This window comes from Cebus imitator, unplaced genomic scaffold, assembly GCF_001604975.1.
Source record: "Cebus imitator isolate Cc_AM_T3 unplaced genomic scaffold, Cebus_imitator-1.0 Scaffold357, whole genome shotgun sequence".
Lineage (NCBI taxonomy): Eukaryota > Metazoa > Chordata > Mammalia > Primates > Cebidae > Cebus > Cebus imitator.
In genome coordinates, this window is record NW_016107672.1 from 2,214,934 (window position 1) to 2,220,234 (window position 5,301).

At 34.5% G+C, this 5,301-nt stretch overlaps 1 long non-coding RNA gene across 2 annotated transcripts in view; it reads right to left on the reverse strand.

The window, feature by feature from the left end:
- Positions 1–225: 225 nt before the first annotated feature.
- The window catches only part of LOC108287949, an 81,410-nt gene continuing 76,334 nt past the window's right edge, over positions 226–5,301 (reverse strand). For both annotated transcript variants that reach the window (XR_005196598.1, XR_001818525.2), the window contains exons 3-4: positions 2,358–2,506; positions 226–525 (exon numbers count right to left, since the gene is read on the reverse strand). This is a non-coding gene — a long non-coding RNA (uncharacterized LOC108287949). The remainder of the gene's footprint in view (positions 526–2,357; positions 2,507–5,301) is intronic.

Here is a 5,301-nt window from a genome sequence, read left to right on the forward strand (position 1 = left end):
GTTAAAGCAAGAGGGAAGAATGAGGGAAAACATTCCAGAAGTTCTGTCAACATATAACCATTCTGGTCATAAAGAACTGAACAAAATACAATAAAGTTGAAAAGTCACCATTTCTATAGCAAATACTCTGCTTTAATTCAGATTTAATTAATAAGTTATTAACAAGCTATTACCCTGAAACAAAAACTTTTTACTACAGGAAAAAAAAGACATGCACAACCCAAAGACAATCTGCTTTTACTTCATTGAATACTATCTTACACACAATATTTACAGATATAATTAAACAGAATTTATAAGATTATCATGTGGAACATTTTTCAAAGTTAATCTGAAACTCATAATAAAAATCATCAATACATGTGTGTTACAATACAATACAATAATAGAATGTAGAACTTTTCAGCCAATATCATGATGGTTAATTTCATAAAAACTTTCTTTTCAAAAAGAGATAAGTCTGAGGAAATATTTTAAAAATTCAGAAAAAATATTTCCATATCTAGTCATAATCTTCCAGCTTTTCTGTAAAAAAAAAATTATAGACATTCTCAATTGCATACATGACTATTTTCTTTAATACTATATTTAACTTTTAGCATATTAGAGTTGTTTCTCATTTATCATATTTTCAGCACAGGTTTAAATGTTTTTCTTATGTTTCAAAAGCAATACATAATTTAAATTAAAAACCAGTATCTGAATATTATTTTAAAAATAGTAACAAGACGTGGCCACCACTATACCTTGGCTCTTCATTATGGCCGGTCCATGGAAGGGAACCACATGGACAACAAAAGTGAGGGAGTCCTCTAACCAGTTCTAAGTGTGATTTATTGGAGGTGCCAGTTGCTTTCACAGACATTAAGAAGACATCAGAAACAGCATCTACACCTATATGTCTGAGAGAATACTAGGTATCTGGGGGCTAATGGTCCTAACTTACATCTATAACAACATTCTTAGAATAGAACCACAAAAAACGTAGGGATAACGGTAGCACAGTGACATATGAGAAGAGTTAACTTCTCTATCTGCACAAATGTGGAGGCATTTCACTCTGATTTTCGGTGAGCTAGATTTACTACCCATTCACAGAAGTCAAGAATTACAGCATTTCTCATCTTTAAAATGTAGAGGATGTGCTATTATACAAAGTTTATTTTCCTTTGGAAAAAAACATGGTTCTTCAAAAGGTATCACAATCATTTTTGGAAAACCTAGATATTAAAAGGTAAAGGATCTAATTGTATCTACTCATTATGAAACATTTCAAAATCAGTGGGTCAGTGATAGTAACTTTTATATTAAAACTCTGAAAAACTAACTTAATAATTTGTGGTATTCATTTTATTAGAATAACACCACTGAAGGGGCAGATAAGCATGACTTAGAAAATCATAATGAATAAATACCATTTATTATCTACTATGTAAAAAACATTCACTTGCTAAAAAAAGATTCTGGAAATGGTGGTGGTGCTGGGTTTTGGGGTTTGTGTGTTTGTTTTTCAAGTAAAATTTCCCCTTATATACAATAAACAGATCTTTTGCTCAGGAAATCCATTTCTCAGATAATATACAAGCAAATTTCAGAATGTTATGAATTATCATATCATGTAAATAACTAGAACATAAATTAATGGTGCTTGAGGGGCCATTTTTAAATACAGAAAGTACCCCTATTCATGAAAAGTTTAAGCAGTTGAAAAAATATATATACAAATAAAGGTTGAACTTGAAACAATGGTATAAAGTATACTTACAATCTAAATCATGGTAGAGAGCATCATCATCTAGCGATTAACCATTCAATGTTAACATATGCATGCATCAATTTTTTAGAAATCACGTATACATATGATAGATATGTTTATATTAAATATAAATATAGCCAGGAGCAGTGGCTCATGCCTGTAATGCCAGCATTTTGGGGGGCTGAGGCAGGCAAATCACTTGAGGTCAGGAGTTCAAGACCAGCCCGGCTTCAACATGGTGAAACCCCACCTCCACTAAAAACACAAAAATTAGCCAGGCATACTGGCAGGTGCCTGTAATCCCAGCTACTCGGGAGGCTGAGGCAGGAGAATCACTTGAATTCGGGAATAGGGGTTGCAGTGAGCTGAGATCGCATCACTGGAGTCCAGCCTGGGCAAAAGAGTGAGACTCCATCTCAAAAACAACAACAAAAATGTAAATATACTACTGTAAATTTGAATTTTCTTCTAAAGCACGTATTTTGTTCAGAAAGTTGCCTTTTACCAAAATACAAAACACTTATGGTGGCTGTGTCTTGGTTAATAGGACATTAACATCAGAGATACATAATAGCTTTCTCAAAATGCAGGGCATACCTACCTATATGGTCAATAGTTGATCATTTTTCGAAGGGCATCATAACACTTCCATTTGTCTGGGATGTAGAATGGTTCAAAAATGTGAGGAAATGGTGTGTCATAACCACACACTCTTGATATAGGAGCCTCTAGGTTCAAGAAACATTCCTCCTGCAAACATGAATCAAGATGGTTAACTTCAAAAACAAGTTTTATTCACAGAAATGAAATAGTGCAACTTAAAATATTTCACTTACTCAAAATACAATTTCATCCAAGCACATAAAAAATATTTAAGTATATTGTAATATGAAAAAAGCAGGTAACAGCATGTTAGCATGATTCCAATTTTACTATATTTTCATGTATGTACATGCATTTTATACCTGTAAAATATCTGTCTAAGCCAGACTGGGATAATACCAAACATGCTGTTCTATGACTATAAATGGAAAGAATTATAAAAATGCAACAAAAATTCACAGTAGTTAACTCTGCAGCATGAAATTGGCAAGAATATATACTTTCTCATTTCCTGTTTTCCTCACATTTTATACAATATACATGTATTACTTTCATAATAAATGTTTGTAATTCCTACATGCGCCAGCCAGACTGAACTTCTATCAGTTACTTGACTGTGTTCTCATCTCTCTCATAGTCTGGCTTTTGCAGATGCTGCCGGTTCTCTGGCCACTCATAATCCAAGTCCACAGCTCTTTGCCTGACTGATATATGTACAAATCTCAGGTTATTAACCTCAGGAATCACTCCCGCTGGGAAGCCTTCCTTGACAGCACCTCCCCAACCCTACAGAGCAGATGAAGGAGGGGCTTCCACTCTGAGCTCCCAGAGTCCTGAGCTTGGCATAATCCATTGCAGTTGCTCAATTATCTGTCTCCCATGAGAGACTATAAGCCCCATGAAGCTAGAGATCTGATTTAAATATGTAAAACCTCAACTCCAGTAGAACACTGTATAAATATCTTCAGGGAGAAAAAAATGTTAGTAAAATTATTCAAATTTGAAATTGTTTTTGAGACAGGGTCTCACTTTCTTACCCAGGCTGAAGTGCAGTGGTGCAAACATGGCTCATTGCAACCTCAACCTTCCAGGCTCAAGGAATCCTCCCACCTCAGACTCCCAAGTAGCTGTGACCACCAGCAAGCACCACCACGCCTGGCCTTTTTGTTTGTTTGTTTTTGTAGAAACGGGGTCTACTTATGTTGCCCAGGCTGGTCTCAAACTCCTTGGCTCAAGTGATCCCCAGCCTCCGCCTCCCAAAGTCTGGGATTACAGGTGTGACCCACCAAGACTGAATATACAATGTTTAAAGAGTTAAAAAATCTAAAATAGGGAGGTGGTTAAACTATTCTGAGGAAAATAATATTAGTTTTAACATTCACAGCTATTACCTAAAATAAAACCTTGGTATTTATTCATCTGTTTGCACATTGCCTTGCTTTATAAAGGACTTAAGGAAGCCCAAATTTTTTTACATATTATACTATGTTTACATTCTAATTAGAGTAGAAATTTTTACATGAAAGAATCATGACATCTCATGCTTTATCCCTACCCTCTGTGTGATTTCCTCCAGTGATAAGCGTACTGGGGCGGAAAGAAAATGCAAACAGCACATATTAACTCCAAAAAGAACCTATTGGACATTTACAGAACTCCCTTTGACCCCAATAACTTCCATGACTTACACCAAATAAGTATTGGTATTCCCTAGCAACTGGAAATCTCCACAAACAACTTTAGGACTTTTAATACACACGGTTTAAAGAGCCACCTAAGAGATTCCACTACTAATAAGCTGAAAAGAGATGACAGACTGGGTGGATTGTTTTTTGTTTGCAACAAGTAATTTTAAAGAGCTTTAAATTGTCAATTTGGGATTAGGTCAGTTTTATTACTTTAGCTGACAAAACACTGTTTTTCCATCTTCCCTGAATACTGAACTCTTCATAAACAAACTATCCGTGGAAAATTAAGGGTAAAATAATTTTACTAAATGCCTTTGATTTTACACCTGTTATACAATGACTATTCTCTTGAACTAGTAACTTGGAAAGCTGGCCCACCACAAGAAGATCTGTCAGTATTTGCTAAAATCACTCCTTTCAGCATAATAACTAACATCATCAAACTAGCTTCTTATTTTTTCAAATAGCAATGCTCCTAACTCCTCAAGAATGTAAGCATCACTCTTTCCAGGAATACATCTATAAGTCTACACAAGCATAGAAAAACATCTACTGCGGGGACATACTGAGCTGTAAACAGTGGTTACCCTTTGAGGCTGGGAATCACAAGGAGGTGAGAGAAGACATCCACTTTCTGCTTTATAATATATTGTTTTGGTTTTTATAAAACAATATATAAAACAATGACGCTGAAATGAAGTAAAACAGTAAAGTGAATAATCATATTGTTATGTGAATAAAAGTTCCTGTTTTATGTTACATAAATTTGTGATTTTATACATAGGAATTCTTTAATTTGGAAACGATTACTATAAATTACATGGCATTGCATTGTTATAAAATACTACTATAAGTACATAAAATGTATTGTAAAAATCATGGAGGATAATTCAAGGATATGTAAGAGAAGACTACGAATAGGGTATTCAATTTTTTTTAAGAATATATGCTGACTGACTGAAACAGCTTGAAATTCTCTTTACTAACAAAAGTATACTAACGAGCCTTAAGTTATTTCTTCCATGAACTTCAGTTTACACTTATTTTTAAGCAGTTGGAAATAAGACCCTTAGGTCAATCAAGCAGCTATATGGTTACTTCTCACTCAGTTGGTTCACACATAAATAATTTATGTGTATGTTTCTTTGAACTACCATCAAAACAGGACACCCTTATTCAGCCTCACTGTTTTAATGCAGAAGCTGTATATATGTGTATACACACACACACAGAGAAAGAGAGAGAGGGAGTGGA